Raw genomic sequence first — 12,769 nt, forward strand, 5'->3', positions numbered from 1 at the left:
AACTGTAGTTATATCAAAATGATACTTTAGTTGTGTTGGAATGAAAGTACAATATATATATATATATATATATATATATATATATATATATATATATATATATATATATATATATATATATATATATATATATATATATATAATGAAACTGGATAAAAATTTCACATATTTAAGTGCATATTGTCTAATGAAACTGTAGTTGAATTAGAATTAGAATTTAGTGATGTTGTAATAAGAATAAAGTGTGTATAAAATGAAATTCAATAACATGTTTCACTATAATAAGACTATTTTATGTATTATGTCGAATGAAACTCTAGTTGAAACAAAAAGAAACTACAATGTATATAAAATAAAATTTAAATCTGTTATGCAAATAAAATTAATTACGCGGAACGAGTGTCATTTTTTCATTAAAAGAAATGATACCGTTTTGAACCATGGTCCACACAGCTCCACTGTAAAATTTGCCCACAAGAGTGGGTAAGGCCAAGTTAATGGGCTATGCAAAATCTAGTCCAAAAGAAAGTGGGCTTAGGGTAACAATTAAGGAGAGTTCCATGGACTAGGAATCATGAACAATATCTATCCATCTATAGATGTTAAATTGTCATTTTTGTTCAAAGAATGAATTTTTTTGCGAATTATTATTATTATTATATTATTATTATTATTGTTGTTTTTTTTTTTTTTTTTTTTTTTTTTTTTTTTACTTGGAGAACTTCCACCCCTCCCAAATTGGAGTAGATTTGATTATCATATTTGAAGATTTGAGTTTGATTCTTGCTAACATTTTTTTGGGATTTAGTTCATCGTATAGGGTTTTTTCAGTGTTGTATACCCTTTCTGTGTGGTTAGCACCAAGAACAAGTTTGATTTACCTAATACGTAGTTGTATACCCTAGATAGTGGTTGTAAATTTCTCTCGTAACAAAAAAAATAAAAATAAAAATTGGAGTGCATTTTTCCTTTGTGGGGTTAGTTTTTGCCTTATTTTACTTTCAATTCCTATAAAAATTGATAATAAACTAATTAACTAACCAACTAGTTAGGCTATTCCACAGCTTTCGACCACTCTAATGGCATGTTTGGTTTATGGAATAGGTCAGGAATAGAATAGCATTCCTTGGAAATAGACCTATTCCATCGTTTGGTTGGATCATTTTGTCAAGGGAATAACATGCCTAGGAATGAGTTATTACCTTCGCAAGGGGAATAACCATTCATAGGGGGGGCCTTGGTATTAGCTATTCCCATGCCCTTGGGAATAGCTTTTATTTATATCACAAATACCAAAAATACCCTTTGCACATTATATAATATTTATATTTATTTAATAAATATAATGTATTATATAAATGTATATATTTAATTAATTATAATTTTTATTCATCAATGTATCAATAAATAAATAAATAAATATATATATATATATATATATATATATATATATATATATATATATATATACATATACATACACACACACACACATTTTGCAGCGTTTGCAATTGGCATTTTAAGAAAAGAAAAGTATTTTCTCAAAACACCCACGCTGCAAAATGTGTGAATATATATATATATATATATATATATATATATATATATATATATATATATATATATATATATATATATATATATATATATATATATATATGTAAATAAAAAAATTAACTTATAAGACTCCTTAATTATGGAGCCTTGGCTCCTAAATTAAGTAGCCTGCCCATCTGCATGTCAAGCGGATGGGCATTGCAAGCTTGCCTAGCGGATGAGCATTGCAATTGAAATTATGGAGCCTTGAGGAGCCTCAACGCTCCATTCCTTCTCTAACCGATGTGGGATAAGTAGGAAAATAAAAATAAATATAAATATGTATTTGTATAATAATAATAATACAAATACATACATATATATATATATATATATATATATATATATATATATATATATATATATATAACATTCAGTATATGATAATCATATTCATTATTATTATTATTATTATTATTATTATTATTATTATTATTATTATTATTATTATTATTATATTGTATAAGGGTATTTATGTATTTAAAAATCTATTCCATTTCTATTCCTTTAACCAACCAAACACTGGAATACAATTACTAAAGTCTATTTCTTCAGCCAACCAAACAACAGAATACAATTTCTATTTTATTCCTTACCTATTCCATTCCCTGTGGAATAGCATTTCTATTCCCTCCAAATTCATTCCGTGAACCAAACGTGATGTAAATTGATTAGAAGTTCAGGATTTCAGGTTAAAAACCACCTTCCCAACCAACTTTTTAATCACTTTAAAAATTTTAAAAATCTTCCTTGTTATTTCTTGCCACCTTAAAATGATTAAAAGTCTACGATTTCGAGTTTAATATGTCCTTTCCAACTAACTTTCTTATCATTATGAGAATTTTAAAAATCTCATGTTATGAGAATTTTAAAATCCCATGTTACCACTAGTAGAAAGTGGTCAATTACATTGACCAGAAATAAAAGTGATTGAAAATCTTGATCGATTAAATCAGATTTTTGATCATCTATGTTTAAAAAAACTCAAATTTTCAATAATGTTTTCAACTTAACATTGAAACTAACTAATATCTATGAGTGTATGTCAAATATTCCATTTACAAGTAAATGCCACACTAGTCGATATATTTAAAAAGTTGCCTTATATAAATTTCAGCTATATATATATATATATATATATATATATATATATATATATATATATATATATATATATATCGAAATAGATTCTCAATATCATATCAATGTTTAGGGTACGGAAATGACTATGGGGAAAGGGTAGTTAGTTGGTATAATTTGTGTATGGTGAATAGTCTAGTAGGTCTGATTTGTGCTAGCTTGATGAATAGTCTAGCTAGTAGGTTTGTATAATAACTAATCGATCAAGAGCGAGTTGGTAAGAATTAAATTTATGACCATTCGAATATGAAAATCAAACTCTACTCACTCAATTCCTGCTTTCGAGTTTATGTGTGTGTGTGTGCGCGCGTTATGGATCCTATGAAAACACTTTCATATGAGGGAAATAAGAACCAATCTCAGCTTTGCATTTGTAAAAATTCGACGGATCTTATCATATTAGAAAAAAACGCGGTGACAGTTTCATAATTATCATCAATTTCGCAGGGCAAACTTTAACACTTAAATATGCAATCTTTAACAACTAAATATGCAAACCTCGTAAATACTATAAAATCAACGAAAATGCTAAATTTTAAATCTAGACCGTAAATGTTAAACCTTAAGCAGTAAAAAGTGAACCACTGGACCAAATAAAATAAAAAAGCCATAAAACTCTAAAATCAAAACCCTAATTGCAATTACTTTCACAAACACTATATGAAGATGTGCATTAGGTAAATCCACTTTTGTGTAATATAGCTCGTAAACCATCGCATTAAAAAGAATATAAGTGGCAAGCTTGACTGAGTATGAGAATCTTGCTCCACCCACTTGATCACTTATTTCAGGAGACCTTGTAGGTCACTAATTGAAATATAAAAAATAAAAAAGAAAATTATTGACCTAAGTTGATGCATGTGCATGTGAATGTGTTTATTAATATAGTATTGTAGTAACATGGTATTTAAGGGTTTAAGCCAAATGAATTGAGGATTTAGGAACAAGAGTGCGACTTTGTAGCCTTAAAATACGGATCAAATTAACCAGAAACTGATGGATCTATTTGGCCTTCATTTAAAGCAAACCCAGTTTTGTATGTGAGAGCTGATCTGAGTGATAAGTAGTAAACTATATATACCCCAAAATTAATTAATTACGGAGTAATATCTTATATATTTATTTATATATTTTATAGCTAGGTATACATGTATATTGGATCCTTCCAATGCAACTCAATTATCACTTATACCAAATTAGCCATAGTTAAATTAAGAGCTTATCATTATATCAAAAATTATCACTAATAAATAAAAGAAATAGTAGGGGTTAACAAATTATCGACTCACTGTCCAATAATTGATAATCAAATCGATTGAAAAATTCAGTTATTGATTAGTTTCAATTATTGATTTTTTATTTTTTATTTTATAAAAAAGGGTTATTTAATGGTTATTTGCCTTAGTGACTGATAACCAACATTAATAATGAAATACACACATATATGTATGTATGTATTTATGTATGTTATTCCCCATACATGTAATTATAACTCAAAATTTGAAATGCACATTTTCCTGGTATCTCTAACCCAAAACACATAAAATTTACACCAAATTTCACATCAAAGAAATATTCTTAGACCAAATTTTATTCATCTCCAACCTATTACATTAAATTTTACAACAAATGTTATTCTACACTAAAATAATTTTAATTTTTAAAATTTAAAAAGTTATTAGTTTGAATTTAATTAGTTTAATATACAATATAATTTGCATTAAACTAATATTTAACCGGATGACCAAATATTGAACAAAATCAATAGTCAAGGGACCGCTTATTGTCAAATTGAAAATCAATGATAAAAATTAGTAAATGTCAATAGTCAATGAACTATTATTAGAATTAACTCATAATGGTATTATACAACAATTTGAAATTCCAAAACTATAAAACAAAATGTGCATAATCCACATGAAAACATATTATATATACCTAATATATTCGAAACTATAAATAAAATGTGCATAACTCGACAAGAAAACATATGATATATACCTAATATAAACCTTTTTTTTATAATGGTAGAAACCTACCACCACTATCCAATAATATGCACGGGATAAATTTCAACTGTTAGTCAAAATTAATCCTTTAACTTTTAGATATGAGATCATCCACTCCCCAACCCATTTCGGTGTTAATATAAATCCTTTTTGGTACTACAATAAGTTATATATGGATCATTAAAGGCTTAAAAGTAAGCCAATTAGGGTGATATTGAGATTTGAACTACTAGAATTTGTCAAAAAGCATTGGGAAGATGTTATTATGGCGTCGCAGTCTTTGATCAATGACATATATACACTACACCAACTGAAGCGTGTGGACACAATTTGGATCTTTAATTAACTCAACAAGGAAATGATAAGACATAATATTATATTATATTCGAACTAGTCAATTATATATAATTTAAATTAATTTATTTTCTTGTAATTTTGTACGGTATATGATTACAAGACAGGTTTTACCCCGTATACATTTTTAGGTAATGACTGTGAGGTTTATCATAAATTAAAATATTATATTAATGTAACATATGAAGACATTATCCAACCTAGTTTAGGTTAATTTTGGTTTGAGTGGACTTCTGTTCCCTAATTATTTCCTAGTAGACCGCATCAACCTTTTACCAACCAAAGATGAATTAATTTCACTTTTGGTCCCACGACTTTTGATGTTCTATCACTTTTGGTGCACAACTTTAAAATTTTTTAATTTTGGTGCCTAACTTTGTTATTTTTATCAATTTTGGTCCTTTCGGCCAAATTGACTGTGAAATGTTGTTGGATTTTATATTGTTAGGGGTAAAATCTTCATCCCAAGGAAACATCTTCAATATCTAAACAAGATCACCGTAAAATCATATCTATAGGTGTTTGATGATGAGAATAATGGGGAAGATGGGCAGAAACCAGACAGATCTATGGGATTTATAGTTTCGACCATTGGCAAACTCTTCTTTTCCTCTTAATATGATTTTTCTTTTGTTTAAATATTGAAGATCTTTCCATGGGATGACGATTTTGCCCTTAAAATATAAAATCTGGAAATATTTTACCGTCAATTTGGCTAGAAGGACCTAAACTGATAAAAATAACAAAGTTAGGCACCAAAATTGAAAAAATTCAAAGTTGTGCACCAAAAGTGATAAGAACTCAAAAGTCGTGGGACCAAAAGTGAAATTAATTCAACCAAAGATTATCGATATCCCTCCGTTTAGAAAATATTCACATTTAATTTGATATAAAAAAAAAGTTTTATTTAAAAAAAAAAAACGGATATTTAATGCACACATATAGATTTGAAAGAGTATTGAAAGGGTAGGGAGGGTATTGATGGCCTAAAAGGGATGTTCTAGTGGGTGAAGTATGATTTGTTATTTATGTGTTTAACTCTTGTATTTTGGGTCTAGACGTATCTTTCTGGCCGGGGTGTATGAAGGATGGTCAGAAAGGTATAGGTAGGTAAAATATTGTGTCCTCCTCCAACAATTAATGTGTTTTATATAGGTATGTTTCGGGACACATGTTGGAGACCCGTCATGTCTTACACGTGGTTGCTGTGGGCTGGCCGATTAGAGAGACGTGATAAAATAGAGGTCTGAGGCTTCGTGTAGTCAGTCCCGGTCTCACCGTGTTCATGCCTAGTTGGGAGATATATATGCTCGGCGTATATGCGTTATTAGTCATATCTAAAAGTTATAAGTTCGATTCTCACCTACACTTTTTTAGTCAAACTCGTTAGATATGGTCCAAATTAATATGGCATTGGTTATTATAAAAGTATAACGAAATAAAGTTGCACGCTCAATATTAGTTATATATAGCTTTTCGTATACTAGTAACTATTTATATGATACAATACAATAGCATTTAACGTAGTAGTGGCACTTGATTATGACAAGTATATTTAACGTATTGATTAAATGATAGTAGTATATTTTTTGTCCATATTAAATGTATTGTAAATTTAACCATACTGAACATTTTTGTATTGAGTTTTTTTTCATGCTTCATTGATATCCAAACACTCTGTATAATGATAATTTATTGAGAATAATGGGCGAGTGGATAGAACATGATTATCGTACCTAAATGTAATGAGTTTATTATTATATACCTTTTTTTCTTTTTGGTAGTGGGAAGGGCCAAAGGCCTCGGGATTTAGTAGAATCTTCTCACAGCTACGCTGTTTGCGTCACAATGCAACAAGTGAATGATTTTTTCAGGAGGGCGCCGGAGGATTTTTGTGCCCCAAGGCATGTCTTGGCCCATATTTGCCAGATAGTCAGCACACTGATTCCCTTCTCTAAGGATGTGTTTGAGCTCAAAGGCATGAAACCCATGCAGAAGGGATTTATTATATACCTTTTTTTTTTTTAAAGGAGCCTGTACGACATTTATTGAAAATATGCAGAAATAGATGCTGGCGGATCATAATCCGAGTACATACTAGTTGTCTGAGTAAAAGCAGTAGATGCTAAAGTATGAGCTAAATAATTATCTAGTCTAGGAACATACTAAAGTAAACAATAATCAAAAGACGACATAATAGTCCTGCAACTATCAACGGCATATCCCAAGTACGATCTTGACGAGTGCGTCGTAGATGATAGGTATTGTTGTAGTACCAAACAATCCGTGAAGAGGTCGATAGATTGTATTCCGCGGTTTCTTAGCCACGACAAAACTTCCTTGCATGCATTGGCTTCCGCCATTAGTGGTGAGAAACAATTTATCATTGGGGCAGTCATAGCCGAAATATAATGTCCTTGCCAATTTATTATATACCTTTTTGATTGAGCATATCACATATAATCTTCGTAATGCGATGTACATTGTTGTCCCTCTCTCAAGTGAGGGGTAACAAATTTTTAGAGCGTACTTTAAATAAAAAAGTAATAAATATTGTTTTATTTATAAACAAAAAAAAAAATTAAAAAACATATAATGAAACAATGGGAGCCATTTTTTGCAAAGTGAAAGATTTTTTTTTTTTTTGGACATATAACATATGGTGAGCGTACTTTAAATAAAGAAGTAATAAATATTGTTTTATTTATAAACAAAAAAAAAAACTTTTTAAAAAACATATAATGAAACAATGGGAGCCATTTTTTGCAAAGTGAAAGATTTTTTTTTTTTTTTTTTTGGACATATAACATATGGTATCTCCATCACGGTTAAACTATTTTAAATTTAGCTCTTACCCCAACCCTAAGGGCCCCGACTCAATAGGTTAGTATTAAATTTAGCTCTTATCCCAACCCTAAAGGCCCCGACTCAATAGGTTAGTAGACAGGGCCAAATGCCGGCGCGCACAAGAAATCTGCTCACTTTGGACATAATTCCCACACTGTCACCACCGAAGTTTGAACCTTTGTCTCTTACCCCAAATACTGTCCACTAAATCATTGAGCTAAACCCGTGCGGGTATTTAAATTTAGCTCTAATTTCACTGTAGACTTTGACTTTTATTTTTTTAAAAAAGTATGACTCGATTTTTTTTTTTTTTAAACATGAATATATAATATTTCATTTAATCTTGAATTAAAAATAGAAAAAACATAACTAAAATTTCAACAGTAACGGCATAGGAGGGAGGTGCCGGAATTTTGACCTTGACTGACAATAACCAATATAGTTTTGACATTGGCGGATAGTTCAAATAAGGCCTAATTATGAGCAAATAATTATTTAAAAGGATAAACTCATAAGGTGTGGATAAAAGATAAAATAGTTTCCATTTTAATAAGAAGTTTTGGTTTAATAGGGTATTTGGCCGGATGGAATTGTAATTCTATTCTTACTAAATTTTATGGACTAAAAATTCTATTATTTAGTTTAATCCATGGAATTGTGATTCCTAAGGTCCCACGGGAATTGTAATTTCATAGGCTGTATGGAATTGGAATTTCACAGTAAATTTTGCTGGTTTTACCATTACCATTATTATTATTATTATTATTATTATTATTATTATTATTATTATTATTATTATTATACAAGGAAATTTTAATCGTTATACACTTCGTCCCACATAATTACAATTTTTTTTTTATACAATTCATTCTTCTATAATTCCCTCCTTCCAATTAAACGTCCCGTAAATTCTGCAAATATAGTTAAGATGTGCTTTGTCATTTTTTAAAGTCGATCTCATCCAATACGAACAATATGTGGTCGGACTAAAAAATAATTTTAAAAGAGCAAATGTTAGCTTCAGGACTTAATCAAGGCATCTAGGTAATCCATCTCCAGATCAATCATTTTCTCATCATATATTATCTCTTTATGTTGAAAAGGATGTATAACAAGAAAACTCATGATATAGATGAATAACTCTACTCTTGTTTAATTTGTATTTTGAAATTGAACTACAACAATATTAATTAAAATCTTGAATTTATGTGTTTGAATTGATATTTATTATGTTTATGTTTGCCACGTTTGATTCACTTCAAATCACACTTATTATGAAAGACTAGTTTTTTACGCGCATTGCGATTGGGATAATGCCCAGTGATTTTTTTTTTTTAAATAAGTACTTTAAGGTATATCAAGACAAGATTATATTGAAATTGTTCATGCATAGATAATTGAATGTTAAATTTGTGTATTTAAATAGGCAATTCTAAGTTTACAAATACAAGATAATATAGTCAATATTGGTTATAATTGTCAATAAAATAATTGTATAGGTATGGTCGAAAACAAATATGGGAAATAAGGGCGAGCAAATAAAAATTAGGGTATAAAATATTAAATATATACTAATATTGAAGAGCTAACTGCTAATTGTCAAACAAGGACACTTCAATTTGTTGTGTAATTTGAATACTCTTTTTGTCAATAAATCGCCGTAGTTAAATATGATTAGCTTAATTATATTTTTTTTATTTTTAAAAAACAATTATTATTATTATTATTATTATTATTATTATTATTATTATTATTATTATTAAATATATGTATACCCTTGGTCATTTTACATGTTAATCTAAACAGTTAATTTTTTCAAATATCTTTCTATCAACCGTTGATATAATTCACTGGTCAAATCCGCTAATATAGGCCTTGTTTAATTAATAGCAGATCCACCATTTGGACTTCCGTCAAAACGCCAAAAATCATGTTTGGTTACTCAGCGATTTGGAGCAGCAATTTGCTCCAAACCGCTGAAATCCCAGAAGCAGCATTTGGGGTTGGAGTTTTGGGGAAGGAAAATCCTTCCCCAAAACATCCTCCATTTTTATTTTATAAAAAAAAAATTACACTATTCCGTAAGAAGCCTGAGGCTTCTTTAAATAAGAAGCCTCTGACTTCTCTTCTCTTGCCCATCCGATGTGGGATGGGCAAGAGAAACTAATTGGCGTTGAGCTCCCTTTTATAAGGGGGCTCAACGCCATTTATTTTCTAAAACTTTCGATGTGGGATTTTGATCCCACATCATTTTTGTTTTTTTTCCTTATTATTATTATTATTTCAAAAATTATTATTATTATTATTATTATTATTATTATTATTATTATTATTATTATTATTATTATTATTATTATTATTATTATTATTATTATTATACTCTTTTGATCATTTTACATGTTAACCGCTAATCTAAACAGTTAATTTTACCTAACATCTTTTTACAAACCGCTGATACAATCTGCTAGTCAAACCCGCTAATATAATCCGCTATTTGCTAACCGCTAATACAATCTGCAAACACTAACCGCTAATTGCCAAACAAGGTCATAATTCGCTAACGCTAACCACTAATTGCTGATTGTCAAACAAGGACATTGCGAGGTAATTCTCACTTCAATTTGTTGTATGATTTGAATACTCTCTTTGTCAACAAATCCCTAAAGTAGTTAAAATGATTGACTTTATTAATTATAAATTTTTAATTTTTTCATGGTATTAATAAAATACTTGGTAAATAAATATATAGCATTATTTTGTATTTTAACTTTGATATTTAATTAAATAATAGTGCACAAAAAAAGATAATAGACAATGTAGTGAATATAATCAATTGATGAATTTGAATGTAAAGAATTTTTACATTGAAAAAATATAAAGACAATATAACTAATAAAATTATTTCTCTTAATTAATTTATTGATAATGAATATTTTTTTTTTTAATAAAGACATTGTAGGGACAATGTAGCGAATATAATCAATTGATGAATTTGAATGTAAAGAATTTTGATATTTGAGAAAAATAAAGACAATCTAACTAATGCAATTATTTCTCTTATTTAATTGATTGATAATGAATATTTTTTTTAAATAAAGACATTGTAGACACATAATTCTATTATTCTAAATTAAAGAAATGCATATGTATTTTTTTTTTTTTGTAGCTACTAAATTATTATTATTATTTAATTTAATAAGAGTAAAATAGAGTACTAATTATGCCAACTTTGATTGGGATGAGGTTCGAACCTAAGACCTTTTTTATTGAAATCAATGAGTAAGATAACGGTGAACAAACAGAAGTTAACGGAAAAGATAATATTTAACGGAAAAGTTAACGGATAATCATATTTATTAAGGATAAATTAGGAAATCTTAAGGAAAAATTAAAATCTGATCAATCTGAGCCATTCATTTGATTAAAAAATTTGACCGCCATTTTTTCTACCCATTATAGGCCTAACTCTCTTGGGCTCTTATTAGTATATATATATATAGTAGATAGAAATGCGTGTACATATCATTTAATTAGTTAATTTAAAATGCATAATAGATGAAAACGTAACTATTTTTAAAGTGACCGCAAGAGATATAACTTGTCTTTTATTTGATGATACTAACCAGGCCAGTTTGAAATTCTAGGAGTTTATTTTCACTTTTTTTCCCTTGCTTTCACCTTAATTATGTTCCAAAGAATTGAATACTTTTCTTGTAGTGCAATATAGTGTTTTAGTAAATGTTATTTGATTTAGTTATTGAGATTATAAATTTAATAATAAATTATGCGTTGATTGGTATTAGTGTTGTGTTTGATAGCATATATGGGTACCAATAATACTCAATATAACCGACTATATATTATACCTTGTAAAATATGACATCGGTGCTATTTAACACTTCATAATAAATTATAATTAGTATCGGTGTCGTATTATAGTTGACACAACTATATAGGCATAGCTTTTTTAAAAATTATATAGGTATAGCGTAAGTTAACGAACATTGGCAAGTGTCAATTGTACTTAATACAACCAGACAACCAGTTACATCTATATCTATATAGTTGTAATATCATTTATTATCCAGTGATAATACGTTATGTTCATATAAAAATCATATGTACAATTTTTGAAAGGGGTATATATATATATATATATATATATATATATAACTCTCAATACACAAAAGGTATATAGAGTTCTCAGTCACGAAGCTCTAAAAAGGTCAAAAAATGCTAAAAGTGTTATAGGATAAAATTCCCATCTCATGAGTAGCAATTCAGCTTTTATACTGTTGATCGAACTAGAGGATACATGCTCAAATTACGTTGACAATGGGTACATGGCATCATCTACTGATCGATTAGGTCGGTTGTGTCATATAGTTAATTTAAGGTGACCCAAGTTGATGGAATGACTGAAGAAATGTTTCACTTGCTACCTATTAATTTGGGTAGAATCGACTTCATGATCTAAAAAGTTTTTATAAATTATAATTATTGTGTATAAGTAGGTGATTAATTATTGTGTATAGTAGAGGAATGAGTAGGGATTCCAATGGGCAAAACCAGTGTAAAAAATTTTAAAAAAGAAAAAGAAAAAGAAGAGATTATTGGAAATGTGAAAAAAAACAGCTAGGTTTTCAACGTGTGAAGCAACCCCCCATTTGGTTGTTGTCAAAAGTCAACAGCAGCAATTACTCACACGTGGGCTACCTTTGACACTCTTCCCTTTAATCTATATTTTTTCTCTGCTTCTTTAAATCCTTTTAAATTCAACAATTAATTTAAAAAGGGTTCTTATCCTTCATCAATTAAGTTGA

This window comes from Ipomoea nil, unplaced genomic scaffold (genome assembly GCF_001879475.1).
Source record: "Ipomoea nil cultivar Tokyo-kokei standard unplaced genomic scaffold, Asagao_1.1 scaffold0302, whole genome shotgun sequence".
NCBI lineage: Eukaryota > Viridiplantae > Streptophyta > Magnoliopsida > Solanales > Convolvulaceae > Ipomoea > Ipomoea nil.